This window comes from Ursus americanus, chromosome 9 (genome assembly GCF_024610735.1).
Source record: "Ursus americanus isolate L20-20 chromosome 9, mUrsAme1.1.p, whole genome shotgun sequence".
In the NCBI taxonomy this organism is placed as follows: Eukaryota; Metazoa; Chordata; class Mammalia; order Carnivora; family Ursidae; genus Ursus; species Ursus americanus.
Genome location: NC_142135.1, coordinates 24,393,703 through 24,408,252, shown reverse-complemented (window position 1 = coordinate 24,408,252; position 14,550 = coordinate 24,393,703). Strand labels below are relative to the sequence as shown.

The 14,550-nt window shown below is 34.6% G+C and overlaps 1 long non-coding RNA gene across 2 annotated transcripts in view; it reads left to right on the top strand.

Annotated features, from left to right (window-relative positions):
• Positions 1-14,550, top strand: part of LOC123797779 (uncharacterized) — a 504,316-nt gene that overhangs the window by 46,768 nt on the left and 442,998 nt on the right. Inside the window, exon 1 of one of the 2 annotated variants that reach the window (XR_006781059.2) lies at positions 1,661-1,760. The exons of the other annotated variant lie outside the window; for it this stretch is intronic. This is a non-coding gene — a long non-coding RNA (uncharacterized LOC123797779). Of the gene's footprint in view, positions 1-1,660; positions 1,761-14,550 lie in introns of those variants that run through there. 2 annotated transcript variants of the gene reach the window in all.

Sequence of the window (14,550 nt, the reverse complement as noted above, 5' to 3'; positions counted from 1 at the left end):
CTGGAACTCAGAAGGACTCATTCCAGTGAAAGACACAAGGACAGTGACTAGAAGAACCCCAGCTACACACATGCTGACATACTCTCTGAGACTGAGAGGGATGGGGGGGCCTGTGCTCTAACTTTTCTCTGTCCCCCATACTCTTTCCCCAGAAAACCTACACAGTTCACTCTCCCAAGCTGCCTACCTCAAGTCATGGTTAAAGGGTACTTTTTCAGTGAAGCTCACCCTAACCACTCTCTTTAAAGCTATCATCTGTAACTCCTCATCCAAATTCACTGTTCTCTTTATCCTGTATATATTTTCCCCACTAGCACATGCAAAAAATTTCAATAACTTAAGTTTTTAATATATCGTTAATTATTTATTTTATGTCATAGTCCCTAGAATAGAAGATTCATGACAGCCTGGATATTTAATATGTTTTATTCACTAATGTATCCTAAGAATTTAGGAAAGTGCCTGTCACACAGGAGACGCTCAATAAATATTTGTTTAATGAATAAATATAGTACTTATGACACTTGGAAATAAACTAATAGAATTCTAGGGGCTCCACAGGAACCACACAATTCTAAAGAGGAAATTTCTAGCTCCTACCAGGCATTAATAACCCCTTTAACAAAGAATTAACAGATGCAGAGAATTGGGAGACTAGTTTTAAGATTTAAATTAAGGCTTCAGAACTTTAATCATTAATTCAGGAGGAGAAGAGGATTTCATTTTGAACTTCAATTTATTGTGTTTTCAACATGATTTCAAGGAGGTTTAATCTTTGAATTTGAATTTCTCCCTAAAATGTAATAGGGAATTTGTGTTAAATTTGAAGGTATTTCTGTATTTTGGCATAGTTTTTATTGTTGAAATATATTTGCACGTCTTATTACTGAAGTATCTTGATGTTACTTGAATTCATGGAGTTTATTCTAATTGATATAGAATGTTAAATAATGAAGCTGGACTTAATCTGGTATGTAAACAGAGCAAAGGGTGAATTTTTAACTGAGAGTATACGGTGTCTTAGTTTAATGAACATATTGTTTTGATTCATTTCAGTACCTTTGGGGAACAAAAATCTAAGCTGAATACTGATGGTCTTAGGAGTATTTGCAGATGTTTGGAGAAGTGAACTCAGGAAAGGTAGACGTAGTGCTACTCAGACAAACTGCTAATCAGTTGGGTCAGGGGAAATGCCACACAATTCTTTAACCACAGACTTCTTTGTTAGGCCCAGTATGTCAAGGGGGAGGGGGAGGGGAAAAAAAAAGAAAGGATAGAGGAACTTACCCTTCCCATGCCTGATAGTTTCTTCCTTTAAAGGGAGCCCCAGGCCTCTCTCCACTTTTATTTACGCATCCCTAGGGATGTGTAGTAAACTGTTGATAAATTTGAGAAAAATAACTGGACATGCTTAGCTTAGCTCCTACCATTTCTCTAGGAAGCTAACAAGCCCACAAAGAGCTTAGTTCTTCTCTACTCCCTGTCAGTGAAGAACTTCCCAAGTCCAGCATGACAATGACCTTTGGGTAATTTTGCCTCATTTAGCTGGAATGCCTATTTTGTGCTAAATGAAGCTACACCTGCCATGTTAATCTTTATTAATAACAAGATGATACATTAACCTCTACCCTTACTCTTTGTTATTTGGACCTAGATGGGGAAGAAACTTGCTAGATAATGCCCTTCTCTTAATGAACACAGAAAATATTTTCTTGCTGGTTACCTACTTGGATAACTTCCTCATTTTAAGACTTATGGTGGTAAGGAGATGATTTCTTCTTCTGGTTTGTCTTATATCATGTTCTGATAGAGCATCTGGGATCTTACTTGTTTTGCCCACTGGTACAGCCTTTTAACTCCAGCTGCTCCAAGTATGGCCAGTCAACGGGCTGATGTCTCTAAGCGGACCAGTAGGCAGGTTTGAGACAGGTTGCTTCAGTCCCTGCCATAATTATTTCATTGGCACTGAAAATCTAAGTAAAAGCTTTTTACTTAGTTAGTGGCTATACAACTGTATAAAGAAATTACAATGCAAGAGAGAAACGGTTTAAAATTTTTACTTTCTGTATTAATTTCAGTGTACTCTTTTGTTAAGTCTTTCTTTCTGAAATTCTCATTCTGAATTTCTGCACCTTAAAAAGAATATCAATTCCTGAAACTATTTTCTTATCCTCTTCGAATGCTCTATTTCTGTGTCCTTTATTCTGCAGTATTATTCATTCTTTTGCCTTCGGGTAATGTAGTTCATGAGGGATTTGTACTTCTCTACAGGAGGTCATTTGAAAATATGTGGGGATACTTTGGTTGTCAAAATGACTAGGAAACAGTGCTACTATTTTTGGTGGACTGGAGGATGCTAATTATACCATAGTGAGAACAATTTCATCCAAATGTCAAAAGCAACCCATTAATTAAAATTGAGAAGGTTGTTTCCAGTTTTGACTTTTATGGACAGTGCTGTGATGAACATTGTTACACATGCCTTTGCCTGCCAACATGTACCGTAGTGAAATAACTGGGATGTAGGATATGCCCTTTGGTATGAGCTTCAGTATGTGAGCTTCAGTAGACACAACCAAGTAATTTTCCCAAAGGGTTGAATAAAATTTATACTTCCATGAGCAGTGTGATAGTGTTCTAGTAGTTCTATAACTTTTCCACTTGTTATTCCATTCTTTTATTTATTTATTTTTAGGTTTAGCCATATTATGGGGTATATAGAGTTACTCTGGCTTTAATTTGATTTATCTGATGACTTACTGTGGTTGAGAGAATTTTCATGTTTTGGGGGATTTCCCCCAAATTTTTTTTTGAAATTCTGGTTCAAAATTCTTTTCCCACTTTACAATTAACCAGTTTATTTATTTTGTTACTTAGATAAAAGTATTTTTTATTTCACATTTTTAAAATAATTTCAAAATATTTTCTGATTTCCCCTTTAACTTTCTCTTTGATTCATGGGTATTTGAAAGGGTATTTGAAAGTGAGTCATTTAATTTCTGTATCTTTGGATAATTTTCATGTATCTTTCATTTAGTAATTTCTAGTTTAATTCTCTTGTGATCAGAGAACATACTTTGTTTCTTCTTAATTAAAATGTTTTATTTATTTTCCTCTGCTTTACTCAGGTATAATTAATAAATAAAATTGTATATATTGAAAGTGTACAACATGATGATCTAATATACATACATATTGTGAAATGATTATCATAATCACGTTAATTAACACATCCATCTCCCTACATAGTTTACCTTTATGTCTGTGTATGTGTGTCTGTATGTGTGATGAGAATGCTTAAAATACTCTCTTAGCAAGTTTTAACTATACAACACAGTATTATTAACTATAGTCACCATGCTGTACATTATCCCCAGAACTTACTCATCTTATGGCTAGAAGTTTATACCCTTTGACCAGCATCTCCCCATTTTCCCCATATGCAGCTTTGGATAACCACTATTCTACTTTCTGTTTCTATGAGTTTGATTTTTTTTTTCCTTAAGATTCCACATATAAGTGATATCAGACAGTATTTGTTTTTCTCTGTCTGGCTTATAGTATAGTGTTGTCCAGATTTATCCATGTCATTATAAATAGAATGATTTCCTTCCTTCTCATGAATGAATAATATTCTATCGCATATATACACTGCATCTTCTTTATCTGTTATATATCAGTGGGCACTTAGGTCGTTTCTGGATCTTGGCTATTGTTAATAATTCTGAATAAACTCAGGAGTGCTGATACCTCTTTGAAATACTGATTTTGTTCCATTCAGGTACATACACAGAAGTAGGATTACTAGAACATGTGGTAGTAACATTTTTAATTTTTGGAGGAAACTCCATACTTTACTATGGCTGTACCAATTTTTCATAACCCACCCACAGTTTATAGGAGTGTCTTTTCTTCACATTCCACACAACACTTGTCACCTCTTGTCTTTTTGATAAGTGCCATCCTAATAGCTAAAAGGTAATATATGATCATGTTTTTGATTTGCATGTCCCTGTGGATTAATGATACTGACCAACTTTTCATGGACTTGTTGGCCATTTGTATGTCTTTGGAAAATTGTATATTCAGCACTTGTCTCATTTTTTAATCAAATTAAGTGGTTGGGTTTTTTTGTTTTTGTTTTTGTTGTTTTTTTTTTGCTATTAAGTTGTATGTATTCCTTATATGTTTTGATATTAACCCCTTATCAGGATGTGGTCTGCAAATATTTTCTCCCATTCTGTATTTTTCATCCTGTTGCTTGTTTCCTTCGTTGTACAGAAGCTTTTTAGTTTAATCTTGGTCCACTTGTTTATTTTTGCTTTTGTTGCCTGTGCTTTTGGTGTTATATCCAAAATATCTTTGCCAAGACTGACATTAAGGATTTTTTTCCCATTGTTTGTTTTTTTTCCCCCCTAGGCATTTTATGGTTTTAGGTCTTACATATTTACATGTTCAATCCACTTTGAGTTAGTTTTTGTGACTGGGGTCTGATTTCATTTTTTTTTTCTTTTCGCATGTAGATATCCAGTTTTCCCAACACCACTTATAGAAGAGACTATCATTTACACATTGTTTATTCTTGACACTCTTGTCAAAGATTAGTTGACCACATGTGTGGGTTTGTTTCTGATCTCTTACTCTGTCTCATTGGTCTGTGTGTCTTGTTTTGTTGTTGTTGTTTTGTTTTGTTTTGCCAGTACATACTGTTTTGATTGCTTTGTACTATGGCTGGAACTCAGAAAGTGTGATGATTCTAGTTTTCTTCTTTCTCAAGATTGATTGGGCTATTTGGAGTCTTTTGTGGTTCTACACAAATTTTGGGATTTTTTTTTCTATTTCTTTGAAAAATTCTGTAGGAATTTTGATTGGGATTACATTGACTCTATAGATAACATTTAGTAGTTGACATTTTAACAATATTCTTTCAATCCATGAACACAGGATATCTTTTCATTTATTTATGAATTCTTCAGATTTTTGTCAATATCTTAACAATTTTCAGATATTTCAACTCCTTGGTTAAATTTATTTCTATGTATTTTATTGTTTTAATGCAATTGTAAATGGGATTATTTTCTTAATTTCTATTTGTGATAGTTCTTTGTTATGGTATAGAAGTGAATCTGATTTTTGTATATTGATTTTTCTATTCTGAAACTTTACTAAATCTATTTATTAATTCTAGCAGGTTTTGGTGGGATCTTTAAGGTATTCTATAGGTGAGATCATGCCATCTGAAAACAGACAATTTTTACTTTTTCCTTTCCAATTTGGATGGCTTTCATTTCTATTTCTTGCCTAATTTCTCTGACTAGGACCTCCAATATTATGTTGAAATAGAAGTGGTGAGAGAAGGCACTTTTTTTCTTGCTTCTCATCATAGCAGAAACACTTTCAGCTTTTCCCCATTGAGTATGATATTAGCTGTGGGTTTGATATCTATGGCTTGTATTATTTTGATGTAAATTACTTCTATACCTATGTTGGTTGAGAGTTTTTACCATGAAAGTAGGTTGAATTTTGTCAAATGGCTTATTATGCATCTATTATAATGATCATAAGGTTTTTATCCATCATTCTGTTAATGTGGGGTGTCACATTTACTGATTTATGTATATTGAACTGTCGTTGCATCCCAAGGATAAATTCCACAGGATCATGATGTATGACCTTTATAATGTGATGTTGAACTCTGTATTCTAGTATTTTGTTGAGAGTTTTTGCATCTATGTTCATCAGGGTTATTGGCCTGTAATTTTCTATTCTTGTTGTGTCCATTTTTGGCTTTGGTATCAGGGTAATACTGGCCTTCTAAAATGAGTTTGGAAGTGTTTCCTCCTCTTAATATTTTGGAAGAGTTTGAGAAGATTAACATTAATTCTTCTTTAAATATTTGGTAGAATTCACCAGAGAGACTATATAGTCCTGGCTTTTCTTTATTGAGAGATTTTTGATTACTGATTCAATCTCCTATGTATTCTAGAATTTTTCTTTTCATTTATTGTATTATTCAGCTCCAGAATTTCTGTTTCTTTCTTTTTTTTTTTTTTAATTTCATCTCTCTGTTAAACTTCTCATTTTATTTGTGTAATGTTTTCCTATTTGGTTTAATGATCTTTCTGTATTTTCTTGTAACTCACTGAGTTTCCTTAAAACAATTATTTTGAACTTTAATCAGATAAATCATAGATCTTTATTTCTTTGTGGTCAGTTACTGGAAAATTATTGTGTTCTCCTGGTGCTATCATGTTTCCTTGATGTTTTGTGTTTCTTGAAGTCTTGTGTTGTTGTCTTTACATTTACAAAAGCAGCAGCCTCTTCCAGTCTTTCTGGAGTGGCTTCTGGAGGGAAATATTTTCACCTGTCAATTCTGATAGAAGTTCTGAGGCTATCTCAGACTTTTTCTATGGATATGTCTGTTTCACAGATGTTCTGTCTTGGGGAGAGGGAGTAATTCTTAAGCTTGTATGCTTCCTCTTGATCCTACAAAGCCAGACTGATTGCTTCCCATTAGCTTTCTATAAGGTGGTGCTGAATGTTCAACTTTATTTGCTTTCTCCCAGTCCTGCATAGTTAGGCTAGCTTTCTGTGCATGCTCACTAGCTATCTATAAGGCTTGAACTTGCTGCTCATAGGGTACTCTCAGGGAGCCCATCACAGAGGGTGGGGATATGTGGGCGAAGTCCCTGGAGCAATGAGGTTAGATGGGTCCACAGGTGAGGCATTTCCAGCATCCACTGTTTGATGAATTCCAGGCTCTGGCTGCTGTGCTCCTAGTCCCTCCCCATCCCTCATTTCTGTACAGTATTCTGGATAGGGTGAGAAAGAAGTAGTAGCAGCATCTCATACAGCTGGGGAAGACATCTCAGTTTCCCCTATGGAAGACATCATGGGCCAAGTGGGTCTCTCTTGGTACTGAGCTGCTACTATGAGGGAGGAAGATGTGGCAAAAGTGAAATTTTCTCTTACCCTCCTCAGTGCATACAATCTCAGATGTTTTTTGCCTTAAGAGTGTGGTGGAATTCTCTACTTGACTCCCAGATTTCCACAAAAGTGCTGTCATGAGTGGGTGATTGTCAAAATTGGTATTGAGGGGAAGACAGTAGAAAACTCCTATTTCACCGTCTTGTTGACATCAGTCTCTCCAACTTTTAAATCTTGTTTTATGGTTGTTTTATTTTCTGTATTGTCAACTCTATGCCTGCCCTGTGACTAATAGGTAATGTTCCTATATTACGTTCTAAAATCCCTAGTTCTAACATACATCCAGAGATAAGTACACATGTAAATATAGATGTACCTGGAATTTTTATGTGTGGAAGGAGGAAGGGCATAAAAATTATTTTTATAAGCATATCCATTTACATAGAACCACTGGTTGGAAAGACCAGTCCTTCCTCTGTGTTCTATAGTGTCACTTTTGTCAGAAACTAGATACATGTATATGGAGGGAAATTTCTGGTATCTTTAATCTTCCCTGTTTTACTGATGACTTTATTTATCTTTACATTAACACCATACTGTCTTAATTATAGTAAACTGCATAATAAGTCTTGATATATGACAATGTAAGTACTACAAATTTTTAAGGCCAGTTTAAAATTATCATAGCCATAATTTGTCTTTGGAATTTTCATATAAATTTTAGAATCATTTCCACTGAGTAACAAATAATATTTTAATTGACATTTCATTGACCCTATTGAAAGATTTAGTGGAAATTGACATCTTTACAGTATTTAGATTCTTAATCCATGAACATTTACACCTCTCTTAATAGTTCCACATACTGTGTAGTATAAAGACCTTCATTTGTTTTTCTTTGACTATTTCCCATTGTGGCAGGCAGTAAAACAGTCCTGCAAAGGAAGTCCACATATCCTAATTCCTGGAAACTGTAGATATGTTATCTTACGTAGCAAAAAGGGACTTATGATTAGGTTAAGCGTTTTGAGAGGAAGAGATTATCCCAAATTATCTGAGCAGAGACAGTGCAATCATAATGTTCCTTAGGAGGAAGACAGGAGGATCCTGCCGGAGAAGGAGATGTGACAAAGGAAGAAAGGGCTGGAGTGATGTGGGTCCATGAGCCTAATAATATGGGCAGCCTATAGAAGCTGGAAAAGGCAAGGAAGTAATTCTCCCCTAGAGCTTCCAGAAAGGATTGTAGCCCTCTTGACTTACTTTGTAATTCTGATTTAGAGAATCATAAGGTAAAAATACGTTTTCTGCTAAGTTTGTGGAAACTTGTTATGGCAGCAATAGGAAACTAATATGGTCGTAATATTTATTAGAAAGGTCTTGAACATCTTTCACTAGTATATTTCTGAGTATTCATATTTTTGATTCAGTTGTAAATGATTTTGTTAATGTCGTTTTCTAAATACCCTTTGTTGTAAAGTAGAAATGTAATTATTTTAGTATATTTATTTCTAGTGATCTTCTTAAATTTATTATAAATTTTGATATATTATTCACATTTTCTTTTGGAGTTTCTATTTATACAATTATATTACTTACAAATAGCAGCATTTTTATTTTTTCCTTTCCTATACTTACTAATTCTTTGTCTTATGGTGTAATTTAAAATCTGAACTGGGATGGGATACTAGTAGGAGAGAATATATAGGCAAACATAATAGGTCAGGAATTTGAGAGTTACAGGATAAATAGTATAGATATGTAATTAAATTTTTCTTCTGGGTATAATTACTTCATTAGAGAATACAAAGAAAAACTGAAGGTGATTAGCTACCAATTAATACCTAAGTGTGAAAGTTAGTGGGTCTTTTTGGAAGCATATAAAGAGACTCCCATGCCTTATAGTTAGAGGGTGGAAAAATCTAGAGACAAGCCTAGTACAAAATTATGAGTAGAATACTTTTGAACAAGTGGTGTGACGAAAATATGCAAAAAGAATGAAACCTTACCATAACTTTCACTGGTTTAGGAAAAAAGTTCCTAATAGAATTAAAAAAGCATAAATCATAAGAGGAATGGAAGATACTCTTATTAATAGGGATGGACAAGAACACATTAATTGGATCATTGGTCACCTTTCCTTTACCTGAGGCCTTGTTAATACTTCAGCAAAGTGGGGCACCTGAGTGGTTCAGTCAGTTAAGCATCTGCCTTTGGCTTGGGTCATGATCTCAGGGTCCTGAGATTGACCCCACATCAGGCTCTATGCTTAGTAGGGAGCCTGCTTCTCCCTCTCCCTCTCCCTCTGCCTGGTGCTGCCCCTGTTTGTGCTCTTTCTCTGTTAAATAAATAAATACAATCTTGAAAAAAATACTCCAACAAAGACATCACATATAGCATAACAGCTTCAATTGTTGTTAGTACTTCCCACTCTTACCTAACACAATACATTTGGTTCTGTAGGGGAGAGACTGGTGAATTATATGGAGATATACAGGGACCTGAACCTTATATTCTTTATGTCTATAAGGCTGATACTAATGTCTGTCATTACCCTCCGAAAGCAATGTGTGTGTATGTGTGTGAGGAGGTGTTGTATTTGTATTTACTATCATGTTCCGATGTGGCATATGTACAAATTTAGATAAATTATTCAATAATTTTATTACCAATAAGAAAACCTTAAACAATACATTTTCATTGACAAAAACATATAAAGAAAACAATAACAACAGCAAAAAAAAAAAAAAACCCAAAAAAACAATAAAAAAACATTAGCCAGTGATCCACAGTATGAAATATATTGATGTAAGCATAAGGGGAAAAAAAAAACAAAAAAAACTTTTTTTTTTCCCCCAAAGAGAATGATCATTAGTGTAGGAAAGTATAGAACATTTTGATACTAAAAAGTAAAGTATGGTGTAGGCAAGACTGTGGGAAAACAACTTTTTAACACCTATACCTGAGCCCTATATCTGCCCTGTCTCCATTAGGCTATTAATTATATTACCATATGTTTATTGAATACCTACTAATTCTATATTATTTTACATTTATTCCCCATATCCTTATTTACAACACTTTGAAGTATAATTCCTAGGACACTGATTTTGTGGGCTATGAGACAGAAAATTAGAATAATGTAAATAACATGAACCTGAGTTTCTGCTCCTAATTTCCTAGTTCTACCAATTATCACGGAAAGTTGATGAATCACAGTGACATAACTTAGGGGTTCTTGGTATAAGGTGGACTGTTTTGATACATACTCTACCATTATCTATTATATTTATCTCTTCAGAAGTTCTAGAAGGTGAGAAATGTTCAGAGACATGATTTTCTTAAAAGTAAATAAGGTAAATGCTGAACTATGGACAAATGAGTTTAAATAATGTCAAGATCATTTTGATAAAAAAAATTGTGAAACAGATGATTTATAAACATTTAAAAAGACAAAGTTAATGGCCTATAAGAGCCAGTGAGGATTTAAAAAGTCATGTCATTCAATTAAAGATATATTTTGATAGACAAATAGATGAGGAGGATTCATTTCTTTCTTCCTACATTTAGAGTTTTATTCAGTAAATATTTATGAAGTGCTAGGTACTGTCAAAGGATAGGGGATAGGCTTGTGAACAAAACAAAAAAGGCCTTGCCTTCTTGGTGAGAAATGAAAAAGGATAAAAGCATAATTGATTTATATAACTATATAAATATATATATAAATATATATATGTTATTTTTATCTATATCCATGCCTGTACCTATATCTGAACCTATCTGTTCATCTATACATAATATATAATATTTGATATGTTTTGTCAAATAGTGACAAGTACCATGAAAAACCATGAAACAGTATAAAAAGATAGAAAGTAATGGAAGGGGCATGTTTTTCTGAAACAGATAATTAGGAAAGGCATCTATGGGGATATCACATTCGAGTAGACCCTGTATAGTATGAAGGAGAAAGCCATGTCCCTAAGTAAGGGAAGAACATTTTATGTAATAAAATCAGCAGTGCAAAATTTCTGAAGAAAAACAATGTTTTACAAGAGTGGTAGGAAGTAACTAGATGTCAGATCATGTAAGAACTTATAGAAAAGACATTGATGCATTAGGATCAGGGCTGTATCTTAATCAGATTTGAAAGATTATTTTGATCTTATACAAAGAACTGCCAGGAGGAGGACAATGAAGCAGAGAAACCAGATAAGAAATGGTAAAGCTAGAGAGTAAAAGAATTTTAGCATGGATATTGACAATTTCTTTTTGGTATTTTTGAGAAATTGATGGAGAATTCTGAACTTTCCAATAACATAATTAGCTTAATAACTTCTCAATGATAATCCTAAGAGAATGTTGATTAATGACTTAATGTCAACTTGGAAGGAACTGAGGAATAGGACTTGGTTCTTAATATTATCCTGTTGAGCATCTTTCTCTGCAATTCAGTTGGGCATATGCTAATGAAATTCACAGATGACCTGAGACTGTAAATAAGCCATTGAAACACATAGGCAGGCTACAAAATCACCATTACAGACTGGAAAATATGGTCACATTTTCCAGAGAAACTGTACTTTGCTTCAGAGAAGCAAATCTAAGACATCAGACAGAAATTCCACACGAAGCCAGGATCGCCAACTGTGCAAACCCCCAAATCCCAGAAAAAGTTTAAACAACAAGATAGAGATCAGACTACAGCTACAATAGCAGAAAAAAACAAGAAAGACTGCCATCAATGTGTCAAAACTTTTCAGAAATTTCTGTCAGTAAAGAAGATTTCTGTTTCCAATTCTTCAGAGAAACAAAACCACAGAAACCACAGTTCAAATCAATAGCAAAAATATATTGTTGATGCAGTAGGAATATTTCAGGGTATATCCAGGGTATAAACCAGACTTAATAGAAATAGTATTGAACCCTTTGGCATTCATTTAAGTTATTAAATGGGAAGCTGTAGTATAAGTGAGTAGGCCAGTTAGTGTTAGCACTGAAAAATGAGGGGACATGTTTTAGGGAGTTAAATAACTTCCACATAATCCTATTCTTTTTATACACTCAATAGGATTATATGCAAACATTGGAGGACAAGAATTATCCATTAAAAAAGACAGGAAAACAATCAGAAAGAAAACTAAATCCATGAAAGAAAGCCACCAAATTAAAAAACAAACAAACAAACCTGAATGTTCAACATTCAGTGGATCTCATTGAACGGAACAAAATTAAGAGATCTTTAGAAACAGCTCTAACTTGTATTTTAAACATGATTTCAAAGAATGTTGCACCCAAGAAAAAGAATCAGGATTCTTGAAATAAAGACATATTACTAAATTAACAAAAAGAAGAAAATTATTGAAATGGAACATGGAAAAATATTCAGAAACACAGTAGAAAAATACAAAGGTGGGAAAGGTATGAGAAAAGATTTTATTATTTATTTATTTATTTATTTATTTATTTATTTATTTATTTATTTAATTATGTTAGTCACCATACAACATCCCTGGTTTTTGATAGAAAGTTCGATGATTCATTAGTTGCGTATAACGCCCAGTACACCATGCAATATGTGCCCTCCTTACTACCCATCACCAGCCTATCCCATCCCCCACCCCCCTCCCCTCTGTAGCCCACAGTTTGTTTCTCAGAGTCCATAGTCTCTCATGCTTCATTCTCCCTTCTGATTATCCCCCTTTCTTTATCCCTTTCTTCTACCGATCTTCCTAGTTCTTATGTTCCATAGTTGAGAGAAACCATATGATAATTGTCTTTCTCTGCTTGACTTATTTCACTTAGCATTATCTCCTTCAGTGTCGTCCATGTTGCAGCAAATGTTGAGAAATCGTTCTTTTTGATAGCTGAGTAATATTCCATTGTATATATGGACCACAGCTTCTTAATCCAGTCATCTGTTGAAGGGCATCTGGACTCCTTCCACGATTTAGCTATTGTGGACAATGCTGCTGTGAACATTGGGGTGCATATGGCCCTTCACCTCACTATGTCTGTATCTTTGGGGTAAATACCCAGTAGTGCAATTGCTGGATCATAGGGTAGCTCAATTTTTAACTTTTTAAGGGACCTCCACACTGTTCTCCAGAGTGGCTGTACCAACTTGCATTCCCACCAACAATGTAGGAGGGATCCCCTTTCTCCACATCCTCTCCAGCAATTGTTGTTTCTTGCATTGTCAATTTTTGCCATTCTTACTGGCATAAGGTGGTCTCTTAGTGTGGTTTTGATTTGAATTTCCCTGATGGCTCATGATTTTGAACATTTTTTCATGTGTCTGTTAGCCATTTGTATGTCTTCATTGGAAAAGTGTGTGTTCATATCTTCTGCCCATTTTTTGATTTGTTTATTTGTTTCCCGTGTACTGAGTTTGAGAAGTTCTTTGTAGATCTTGGATACCAGTCTTTTATGTGTAGCATCATTTGCAAATATATTCTCCCATTCCGTGGGCTGCCTCTTAGTTTTTTTGACTGTTTCCTTGGCTGTGCAGAAGCTTTTTATCTTGATGAAGTCCCACAAGTTCATTTTATCTTTTGTTTCTCTTGCCTTTGGAGATGTGTCATGAAAAAGGTTGCTGTGGCTGATGTCCTAGTGGTTGCTGCCTATGCTCTCCTCTAGGATTTTGATGGATTCCTGTCTCACATCGAGGTCTTTCATCCATTTGGAGTTTATCTTTGTGAATGGTGTGAGAGAGTGGTCAAGTTTCATTCTTTTGCATGTAGCTGTCCAATTTTCCCAGCACCATTTATTGAAGAGGCTGTCTTTTTTCCACCGGATGTTTTTTCCTGCTTTATCAAAGATTAGTTGCCCAAAGAGCCGAGGGTCCATTTCTGAATTCTCCATTCTGTTCCATTGGTCTATGTGTTTGTTTTTGTGCCAGTACCATGTTGTCTTTGTGATCTCAGCTTTGTAGTACAGCTTGAAATCTGGCATTGTGATGTCCCCAGCTTTGTTTTTCCTTTTCAACAATTCCATGGCGATTCAGGGCCTTTTCTGTTTCCATATAAATTTAAGGGCTATTTGTTCCAGTTCTTTGAAAAATGTCATTGGTATTTTGATCGGGATAGCATTGAAAGTGTAGATTGCTCCGGGTAGCATGGACATTTTAACTATGTTAATTCTTCCGATCCATGAGCATGGAATATTTTTCCATCTTTTTGTGTCTTGCTCAATGTCTTTCAAGAGTGATTTGTGGTTTCTAGAATAGAGATCCTTTACGTCTCTGGTTAAGTTAATTCCAAGGTAACGTATGATTTTTGGTGCTATTGTAAATGGGATGGATTCCCTAATTTCTCTTTCTTCAGTCTCATTATTCGTGTATAGATATGCAACTGATTTCTGAGCATTGATTTTGTATCCTGCCACATTACTGAATTGCTCTATAGCTTCTAATAGTTTGGGAGTGGATTCTTTTGGGTTTTCCATATAGAGTATCATGTCATCTGCGAAGAGAGACATTTTAACTTCTCTTTTGCCGATTTGGATGCCTTTTATCCCTTTTTGTTGTCTGATTGCTGTTGTTAGGACTTCTAGTACTATGTTGAATAATAATGGTGAGAGTGGGCATCCTTGTCATGTTCCTGATCTTAAGGGAAAGGCTTCTAG